This window comes from Ailuropoda melanoleuca, chromosome 3, assembly GCF_002007445.2.
Source record: "Ailuropoda melanoleuca isolate Jingjing chromosome 3, ASM200744v2, whole genome shotgun sequence".
Lineage (NCBI taxonomy): Eukaryota > Metazoa > Chordata > Mammalia > Carnivora > Ursidae > Ailuropoda > Ailuropoda melanoleuca.
The window spans coordinates 107,382,543-107,394,142 of record NC_048220.1 but is presented as its reverse complement, the minus strand read 5'-3'; the positions used below and the strand labels follow the sequence as shown (position 1 = coordinate 107,394,142).

The window sequence follows — 11,600 nt, the reverse complement described above, 5'->3', positions numbered from 1 at the left end:
GTGGGAGAGGAAGAAGCAGGCTCATGGCGGAGGAGCCTGACATGGGGCTCGATCCCAGAACGCCGGGATCACGCCCTGAGCCGAAGGCAGACGCTTAACTGCTGTGCCACCCAGGTGCCCCGAGAATTTGTTCTTTCTGATAGCTGCGTGATATTCCATTGTATATATGGACCACAGCTTCTTAATCCAGTCATCTGTTGAAGGGCATCTCGGCTCCCTCCACGATTTAGCTACACAATTCTAAGTTTCTACAGGGATCCCTTACCACACTGAAACACACAGAACTTGGCACTGTGGCACCCTTCACCAAGGGCAGCCAGATCTTTAGAGAGAAAGAACTAGTTGTCAAACCAGTTACATGGCCCAGCACTGAATTTTATTAAACTAAAACAGACCCAAACATGGGCTGACTGTTACTGTTCATCACAAAAAAAGTCATTACATTATCTCCCTCCCTAAAGACAGACAATGATCAGATCAATCAAACGGAAAGCGAAGCAAAGGATTTCCACTGGGAGAAACCCTGATAGCAATATATGTAGTGCTACTAAGATTTCTTTACCAAAACCCAGCCTGACTAGCAGCCCCCTGCTCCACTACAGACAGAACAGCAAATGGTTAGGAGATAAAATGATTTGCTATTCACCAGAGCCCATTAGCCATAGACTAATCAATGACAGATACAACATCTGAGGAAAAGCAAGTATGCATTCCAGTCCCTCCCTCCCTCTCTCTCTCTCTCTCTCTCTCTCTCTCTCACACACACACACACACACACACACACACACACAGATGATATATTTTAAAAATCAACATCTGAATTTAGCCTTCAGTTAGCAAAAGCTTTCTCGGCTAGTCCTGTTTAATCCACACAATTAAGAGAGATCAGGATTTTTACTACAATCAATACTTTTAGAGGAGGAAACGCACATTCAAAAAGATTAATTTCATTCTGCTCACTCTTATCTAAGTTGGTCTATATATGTGGTGCCCAGGAAAGCACCTGAATGGGTGTGGTCCAAAACTGACTTTCTAATCTATCAAAGTTGACATAATGGGGAACGAAGCACCTCAACACCCCATCAACACTTCCCCATCGCCAGAGCTGATAACGGAATGTTGGGCTTGAGGGACCATGAGTCCTGTGATTTATGGAACTTCTTGCATTCTCAAGGAAATTATTTGTCTTTGACATTCTCCATTAAGTCACATTTCCACCCACCACAGAATTCATTTTATTTTTCATAAATCACCAAGTGACCTAAAATAATTTTCTCTGGTTTCTGCTGTTAAGATATCCCCATGGTGAAGCTGATTATAACATCCCAAGAGAAAGCGGGCACTAAAGGATAACTAACGAGTTTGTCCCCATGAGAGTTAATCACCAGGCACCCTAGAAAATGAGCCAAATCATCTGTAGATACAATGGCTGCCTAGCTGATGGAGCTGTGGCTTACTGGTCGGGTCAAGAGAAGAGCTTCTGGGTGCAACTCCTCTCTCTCTTCCTGCCTCTATCTGTCTCTTCTCACCAACTTGGAGCCACTACAGGCTCCTCTAAACCTCTAATTCTGGGATTAGCGTTGCCTTTAATAAAAGGAGAGGTAGGTAACCCTTGGTCAATTACATGGAGGTCTAAACCTCAACTCAGGCTGCCTGTGACTCCAGTTGGCTCTCTCCAAACACCAAAGTTGCACACTAGTTCACCAACTGGATTCCTTTCTTTTTCCTGTGTCTGATGTCTGATTTCTTTCTTCTGTCTCCCTCTCTCTTTCTCCCTTTACGCTGTCTGTCTCTGTCTCTCTCTTTCCTCCCACTGCCCTCTTTCTTCTTTAATTACATGGGTAAAACATAAACACATTCTTCAGTTAACAAAATTGGATTAGCAATAATTAATCATGGCCATGTGTTGACAGAGATCAGGAACAATGGGGCTTCTTATGAACTGCTGGAAGGAGTATAGCCACGTTGGAGAGGATTTTGGCACAACCTAGTAAAGTCAAGGTGTTTACACCCTACAAACCACTCCTAGATACAGAACCTAAAGAAGTTCATGCAGATATCCAAGTGACATCATTACTTATGGGATAGTTTTCTGTAATTGCAAAACACTGGAAATGATCTAAGTGTTCAACAACAGGAGAACCATAAAAATTTGTAATCATAGAGTAGCTGCCTATGCAGGAGTGAAAAAAATTAAACTACACATGTCACTATTGATACATTTTGCACATATAATGTTAAGTTTTAAAAAACCAGGTTGCAAAATAATACATGCAGTATATTATTTATATAAAGTTAAATACATGAAACATATTAATATCTTACTAACATATTAATGATATTATTAGGGAATTCATGCTTATATACTAAAAAGTATAAAGAAATGCATGAGAACAACAGACTCCAAATCCTGGGAGGCAATTATTTCTGTAGGGACAAATGTGGAGGAGTCAACTTACTTGTCATGCTTTATTTCCTAAGCTGGATGATGGTACATGGAAATTTGTTCCATTATACTATGTGCTATTTTGTTAGTTCGACCTACTTCATAATAAATTCTAAGCACTCCAGAAAAAAAAAAATCAAACATTTCAAGTAAACTGAAAACTCACTTTGACTGCTACCCAGCACCTAATCCCCAACACACTCCAGAGGTATCTACTACTATTGGTTCTTTTCTACCCTATATATATAGCATTGTTTGAACAAGTGGGTCTTTCTTTTTCTATAAGTGATAATATAACATGTATACTTTCATTTAACATCATGTCTTTGGCACATAAATGTATGTCCCTCATGAACAAAAACACACTTTCCTAGAAATTTCACATTTTTTTTCCAGGAAGAAGGATATAATAACTAAGAAAATAGCCTTTGGAGACATACCTGAGTACTAGTTAACACTAGAACACCTAACTTTCATTTACCTAGGGCAAGGTATTCACGTTTTCTGTGTTTCAGGGTTCTCATCTTTGGAACAGAAATAATGTTAAGTACCAGTCTCTCAGGACTGTTTGAGGATTAGATAAAGAAATTGATACAGAGCACTTAGAACAGTTTCTGGCACATAACTGGCCCTTGATAAATACTATTATCATTATTATTAATTTATAGCTACAGCCTATGCCTTATGAGCAAGGGTCTTTATGATGGCATCTGTACGTGAAGTTCAGTTCACGGCCCCTCTCTAGAATTGGGATGTCCCTCGCCCACCCCTGCTATTTGCGCTCACCTTCGGAAATCAGTTGCCTTTCAAAACACTGTAGAACCCATGGAGATATCCAGTCTTCTGGTTCCTGCACACCAAGTTCTATTTGTCCAGATTCTAGGCATTCTTTTCTTACAGAGGAATTTCTTTTTAAAGATTGATTGATTTGAGAGAGACAGCACAAGCAGAAGGGATAGAGGGAGAAAGAGAGAATCTCAAGCAGACTCCGTGCTGAGCGCAGTGCCCAACAGGGTGCTTAATATCAAAATCCTGAGATCACAACCTGAGCCAAAACCAAGAGTTGGACGCTTAACCAACTGAGCCACCCAGACGCCCCTCTTACAGAGAATTTCTTCACCTCACTCCTAGCTCTCAGTTCCTGCCAAGTTTACCCAGGAACTAGAGAAATACACTTAACAACTTAAATGTCACCATTCTTTCTTTAAACCTGGAGGCATGGACATGGCCAACCTTCCTTTCTCACATTCATCCTCATAATACTTTATGTTATAGAATATGTAACTTTCAAGCTATTTACTTTCTCATAGTTCTTACCAATATGCTTCAAATTCATCACATCATTTATGTGCATTTTATACTTGCACTTAGTAATGTAAAATATCTATTTCTTGCCTAATATAAAATTTGGGAATTTGCATAATTCCCCAGTATAAGGGAGATTCAGAACAAAAGCTATCAAGTCAGCCATGCTGGAGTTCGAATTCTAGGTCTGTCCTAGGCTGGTCATGCACCCCAAGGGAAGCACGTCAGTTTTCTATAGCTACGTAACTACTTCACACTTCATGGCTAAAAACCACACTTATTCTTCAGCTCACAGTTTTGTAGGTCAAAAATCTAGGCACGGTGTGACTGAGTTTTCTGCTCAGGATCCCACAGGCTGAAAACGAGACGCAAGTGGAGCTCGCTGCTTGTCTCTTCGAGATTTCAGGGTTCTCTTTCAAGCTCCCGGTGGTTGTTGGCAGAATTCAGATCCCTGCAGCAGAAGAACTGAGGCCCGCAGGATTGCTGCCATCAGCTGGGGTCACTCCCAGCTCCTAGCTACTGCCCACATTCTGTGCCACGCCCATCTTCAAAGCCATCAGGGAGTTTTCCCTCACATCAAAATCCTCTCACATTTCAAATCTCTGATTTCCCTGCCCCTTACTGAGATTTATAAAGGGCTCATGTGATTGGGTCAGGCTTCCCGGGATAATCTCCCTATTTTAGGGTCAGCCGACTGGGGACTCTAATCACATCTGCAAAAGCTTTCACAAAGTATACCTGGATTAGTGTTCCATTGAATATGTAGGAGGAGTGTGTACTCCAAAAAGCAAGAAATCCCAGAGGGCATCTTAGAATTCTGCCACTCACAGAAAGCCGGTTTGGCTCCATGAGCTTCAGGCAAACAAGGGGACACTGGTGCTCACTAGGTAAGAAAAGTCAGCTGGATACAAAGAAACGATGATAAAAGCTTCCAAGTACTGACTATACTGATTACGCTCCCTATTTTCACTACTTCACCTTCGGAGCAGCCATTTTGAAATGAGGAGCCCAGTACACTCTTTGGGCGACTGCTCCTAGTTGGGCCCCCAATAACTATTCATTATATGAAAGAATAAGGGAAAGACTGCTATTACCACATTTTATAGATGAAGACACTCAGGCTGAGAGAGGTTATCTATACAGCAGTTATCACAGGATCTGGCGCATTCTGAGCATTCATAAATGCTAGAGTGCTGCCACTGTCGCTTTTATATTAGAAAGGAGAACCCCAAAGCCTACAATAGCACCTACCACACCTCCACTCTTCACGAAGGCCACGTAAAGACCATGGAAATGTTGAACACCTTGCGAGGCATGTCTGAGGAGCCACTGTTCCCTGGGAAGATGCTTGGCCATTTTTTTGGCTGCCTCTGTAATACCCCAGGGAGAGCTGCTGTTGACCACACCAGAATCCATAAGCTTCCAGTCTCTTAACACCAGGTTGATGGTGGAATTTGCATTCCCTGGTGTCAAATGTATCCCTTCTAACATTTGCATTTGATCTTTGCGTTCTGGTTATACAACTCCCTTTATCTAATTTTACCTGTTATTTATTTTAAAGCTTTTCACCGTATCTTACCTAACTTTCAGTGGAGACAAGTAGTATTTGAAAGCTCTCTCAAACCTGTAACAGCATATAAAACATTTTGTGCCTATCAAACACCCTTCATTCTTTCCAAATGTCAATCCATAATCAACACAAATAAGGTCAGCAGACAGTGGTACCCAAAGAGGCTTTAGATTTCATCTGGTTCAAATTCTTCATTCTGCCAATGAAAAAACTGATGGAGAGATTTTGTTTTATTTTTTTCTTTTTTAAGGGAGTGCAGAGGGAGAGGGACAGAGAGAATCCCAAGCAGGCTCTATGCCCAGCACAGAGCCCTATGTGGGGCTCAATCTCACGACCCTGACACCATGACATGAGCTGAAATCAAGAGTTGGATGCCTAACTGACTGAGTCACCCAGGCACCCCAAAGATTTTCTTAAAGTCATGAAAGAGTGGCAGAATCAGGGCTAGATGGGCATCAGGGATCCACTTACCTATTGCCACACCCTTTCCAATGATGTGGCTCCACCTGGCATTTGGTTTATAGTCTCCAAAGCACTGCTTAGTGATTGGCTTCTTCATTGTGTGTGTGTGTTTATATAAAAACCTAAATAAATCGTTACAAAGTGAAAATAGCTCATCAAAGCTTACAAGTACTAGTGAACAAGCAAAGATTCTTGTCATAATTCAATGGGCAGGCTGCTCTACACAGGTACTGCAGACACTGACAACTACCCTCCCTGTTGCCATCCCCTCCTTCCTCGGTGGCAGAACCTCAGTCTTCTTTGGGGCCACCACTATGCCCTGCTCCATGAAGCTACTGTCTTTTCCAACCTCCCCTATTGCCAGGGGTGACAAGATAACAATTTTGACCAATAAGCAGAAGCCAGCCGGGGGGTGGAGAAGAAGGCGTTTGCTTTCCCAAACAAAAGGATGGACATTGCTGGCTTCATCCCCTTTCTTCTTCCCCTTGAACTTGAATATGATGTCTGCAGCAATCGCAGCCATATATAAGGGACAACAAAATGGAAAGCTGAAAGGAACATGGATGCTTGACTTTACTGACCTCCTTCGCCAGCCCTGAACCACTTGTATTTTTATTCAGGACAAGAAACAACAATTCAGAAAGCAAACAGAAGGGGGAATGAACCACTAGAGACTATGGACTCTGGGAAACAAACTAAGGGCTTCAGAGGGGAGGGGGGTGGGGGATTGGGATAGGTCGGTGATGGGTATTAAGGAGGGCACGTATTGCATGGTGCACTGGGTGTTATACGCAAGTAATGAATCATGGAACTTTACATCAAAAACTAGGGATGTACTGTATGGTGACTAACATAACATAATAAAAAGTTAAAAAAATAAAGAAATAAAAAAAGAAAGCAATGTGTGATCATACCTAAAGGCACGGCCTGAAACAGATCTAGGTTTGGGTCCTGGATAGCTGCCTGACATTGGGGAAATTACCTGACTTTTATGAGTGTCAGTCTTCCCAACTCAGGATTGTTTTAAGATTAAAAAAAAAATAATGCATATAAAGTGTTTATAATGGTACCAAGGCACATTACTAGCTTTCAGTATATATGGTAGCCTGGTTAAATCCAGGAATTGATTCCAAAATTATTTTATTATACGAGGTACAACCAGGAGATATATGCAGAACCAATCTAATTGGTCAGCAAACACTATGTATTACACTCACAACTTCATATCTTAGATTGCTGTGGAAGGCACAATTATCAAAATAAGACTAATGAATATTTGTCAAAGATTGCCTCAAAACCCAAGAATGCTAAAGCCAGAAAGACTGTTCAATGTTTATCCCGCAAATATTTATTGAGTGCCAAATATATGTTCAACACCATCCTAGTCGCTGTAGACTATCAGTAAGTAAGTGAAATAAGACCCCTGTTCTTATAGTGCTTATACTCTAGTGAGGGCTTTCCTCCCCTGGTGTATCTGCTATGACCAGGTCATTCTGCAGTGGAGAAAGTGAAGCCCAGAGAGGTGAAGTGACTTGCGGACTTACCTAATCACACAGCGGTTAGTGGCAGATGTTGGAGTAGAACTCCAGCCTGCTGACTCCTACTGCATTGATCCTTTGTCTAAAGCAGGATCCTCCTGGATCTAAACTTTTTTATACCATCACGAGGCAGGCTTTGCCGCCTATCATGATGACCAATAAACAGAACCTGATCCCTGTGTTCTCTTCAATTCCTGCACCCCCTCTCATTCTCTCTCTGTTCCGTGAACTGTGGTCTTGGTTGTAATTCTTCAAGCTTGTCAAACTCATTCCAGTTGTAGGATTTTACACTAGCTGTCCCCTCTGTCTGGTTGTTCTTCCTCCCTAGTTTTATTTGGATAGCATTCTTTCCTTCTTCAGGTCTCGATCTGAATGCTGCTTTGTTGACCATCTCTTAAAAGATATTGCTCCTGCACGACCATTTTGAAATTATCTTGCGATTTTTTTTTTCCCTCACATGCTTGGTCTGCATAAGAATAGAGACCTGGTCTGCTTTGCTCACTTCTGCATTCCAGGAGCCAGAACAATGCCTAGAACAGAACTGGCATCAAAGAAATGTCTGCCAAACATTAAATAATGCCTCAAACCCTAGAATTCTAGGTTCTCGAGGCAATCTTCATCTGTGAGCTGTGCTGGGCAATTTATGTTAAATGAATGAAAGAACGAATCCTGAAGCCATTTCATCGTTAGCTTCATAGACTATAAAATGCAGATGAGATTTCCGAACAAAGCTTCTCCAACTCTTTCATGTGAAACGGGAGGAAAGTGAAGTCAGGGCTTGCCGCAAGAGCCAACTGACTGAATTCAGTCGAGGTGTAAAGAGGGTAAGGATAGAGGTGAAAGCTATCACAGGCCACCTCTCTAAAAAGTTAGATGAATGCGGGATGAGGTAGCAAATGATCATCTACTATGATGTGCTCCTACCTCTCTCACTTCTTCACTCGATGCTGTCCCCAGTCCTCTTAAATCTGTGATTGATGCCTGAAATTCCAGCACCAATTTTCCCTCTCTTTTCTCAGAAGCTGCATAATAGTGACTCCTGGCCCAAATCCAGCCCCAGAAGATTTTTGTTTGCTCAGCACACTGTTTATGAAACATTTGCACGTGAATGCCTTTGGGTAAGCAGACACTCTCCAGTTCCCCGACACCCACACTGTTCTCGATAATGTTACACCTGCCTGCTTCAGAAATTTATGCAACCTCCCTGGTCCCTGGAGACATGTGAGTTTGCCAGCTTTGTATCACGGCTCAAATGTAATTTCCCCAGCTGTCAGCGGTAGCTGACATTTGACTGTGTAATCCAAAGTTAATTTTGTGGCATGGAGAACAATTCTTAAAAGACATTTAGAGTTGCGTAGGATATCAGAGGTAGAAAAAATTTGGAAATGGTCTGGGTCTACTTCTTTCATTTGAGAATGAGGAAAAACTGAAGTTTAAAAAAGGCAGGTGACTGGTTTAAGGTCACAGAGCAAGGCAGTGGGAGATCTGGGATGGGAACTCGAACTCAGTTGTATCACACTGGGCGGGCCTGGTACAGGGCAGGGATGCTTTGAGGCGCTGGGGGTGGGAGAGAGCTGGGCGGTGGGTGTGGGTTTTCAGAACATCGTCAAGATTCTGCCTGGGCTGAGCCCCATCTTTTCCAGGCTTTTCCTCCCAGCAGAGCTCTGAAAGGTGGGATGCTCGTTCCTCCTGCATAATGATACATTTGTGCCTTCATCCTCCTTCACTAATTTGTATCTGTATCTTTTCTGTCACTTTATATAACTAATTACTGTTTACTCTTCCCGAGCAGGTTATGTGGGGATCCAAACTGTGGGATAGAATGATGTTCCTTTAATGAAGACTTTGAAGAAATAAGACAGTCTGGGACAGGGGGAAACTCGGGCTGCAGAGCCCTCTTCTTTTCTCTTGCCCTGCCCCCCATCTGGGCTCCAGGGCAGATCCGATCAAGGAGTGAGCTTCAGTAACACAGCCTCAGCATCTCTCAGCAGATACCAAAACTGTGCTTGGAAAGCAGCCCCTCACCTCTCACCCCTACACTTCCTCTGCTCACCACACCCACCGCTGCAAGGGAATGACTGCCCTGGGTTTTCCGACCTCGCACCTTTCACTCTTAGCCTCTCTCTGCTACCTTTCCGACTAGATTTAAGGACCTGTGGAGTAATTTTAACCACATAAGGAAGCAGTGTGATAGGCAGAAGAAATTTGAAAACCCAAACTCTTAAGACTTGGAGCTAGCTCTTTTGCTGCCACCAACCAGCTCTGGGTCTCCCCTGCTAAACCATCAATCAGCTGTGGGATTGTAACACCAACAGACTTTTCGCAGCATCTGTCTGATGTAACCACTGCACCACTAAGCATTGTTTATGAAGCTCTTCTTTAAAATTAAAAAAAAAATCTGATTATGAAACATTTCAAACATTCTAAAAAATAGGCAAACTAATATATTGACTTGAGCTCACAAGGATGGAATGACCAGATGTCCAGGACTGAGCAACGTTCACTGGGGGAAAGTTCTCGATTCTAGGAGCAAGCGTGAGGGCAGGGTTCTAGCAAAGCTGCCTGAAGGTTAAACTCCAGGACAATGTTGGACTTTGACGATGGGGAAAAACCAGGTAGAGCTAAAGTCTTCATTCCTTTACCCTCCCTCCCCAGAAGTTACCTGTACACTAAAAGTTAGTATACAGCATTCACATTTATGTGTTCGTCCTTTTATTATATATGTGTACAGACAAAACCAAAATATACTAGTTTTTACATTTTCCTACATTTTATGTGTTTTTTTATGTTTATAATATGTAATGGTATCATGTTGATTGTATCTTTTTTATTCAGTGTCATGCTTTGGAGATTTACCCGTAGAATTCACACTGACCAAGTCAATTCATCTTAATTGGTACACCAACATGAATAAGCCACAGGTTATCCATTCTCCTATGAAGGACAGATCATTTGTTTCCACTGTGTTGCTATCATAATCAAGGTGCTATAAACACCCTTGAACAAAAGTTCAAAAGATTCTCTAGGGCAGAAATCTAGAAGGAGAATTTCTAAGTTATTGGGTGTGTACTTCTTCATTCTGCGGCTTTCCAAAGTTATATCGAAGTTTTGAAAAACACATAGGTGAAAATTTTGCCAGATGGTCCTTCAAAATCATTATACCATTTCATCTTCCCATAAATATACTTTCTGTTTCTCTACATTCTGCCAATACTTGGTGTCTTTGATTCATTAATTTTTGCCAATGTGACGGTTATCTGTTGGCATCTCATTGTATGATAGTTAGCATTTCCCTGCTTTCTTGCGAGATCATGTAGCTTTCTGTTTATTTATTGGTCATTCAGTTTTCTTCGAAGAACTGCCTTGTTTCTTATTTTCTGCTCACGTTGTTTGTTTTTTCTCTTATTGTTTTGTAAGGACTCTATATTCTTGGTACTAATACTTTGTTAGCTATATGGTTTATAAATAACTTCTCTTGTTTGGCTTGTTTTTTTACTTTGCTTTTGGTATGTCTACCATGTAGATGCTTGGACTTTTATACAGTCAAATATAACAATCTTTTATTGTTGAATTATGATTTTTGTGTTTCAGTAAAGATGTTATTCCTATCCTGATACCATACTAGGTCTTTGTAATACCCTTCCAATCTAAAATGCTTTTTTCTCAGGAGTTTGTCCTACCTTGTTTTTTATTACTGCAAATCATTACTATTATTCTCATTTTATTTTTATAGAACAGCAGAATAAACATTTGTTTAGCATTATCCATATGTTCATCAGATTATTTGCTTAATACTGCTTTTTGTATTTCTACTTGCTGGTTCAGTTTCCTTCTTCCAAAATTTCACCCTTAATACTTAAGTAATGGACTGCTATATAACAGCTCTCAGTCTTATTTGAAAAATGTGTTTATTTCAAAAATGACATTGAGAGATTTTTCACTGGATACAGATGCCCAAATTAATATTTATTTTTGCTCAGCTCTTTGAAGAGAACAGTCCCGTGTCTTCTGGCCTCTGTTGTTGCTGAAAGTTTGCTCCTGCTCTGCACGTACTGATTCTTCCTTCTGATAACTTTTACTCTTCTATATGTCTTTGATATAACACAGCTTCACTGAAATATGTTTATAAATAGACTTACTTACATTTTTTTTCTACTTAGGACTCATTATGATTCCTATACATTAATATTCATCTCTCTTTCATCAATTCTGGAAAAATCACAGCCATAATTTCTTTGAATATTGCTTTTCCCTCATTCCACCTATTTGCTTCTGTGCC

At 41.1% G+C, this 11,600-nt stretch overlaps 1 protein-coding gene across 4 annotated transcripts in view; it reads right to left on the bottom strand.

Annotated features, from left to right (window-relative positions):
* HTR4 (5-hydroxytryptamine receptor 4) overlaps positions 1 to 11,600 on the bottom strand; it is a 148,126-nt gene that overhangs the window by 97,158 nt on the left and 39,368 nt on the right. The gene's annotated exons all lie outside the window — the stretch shown is intronic.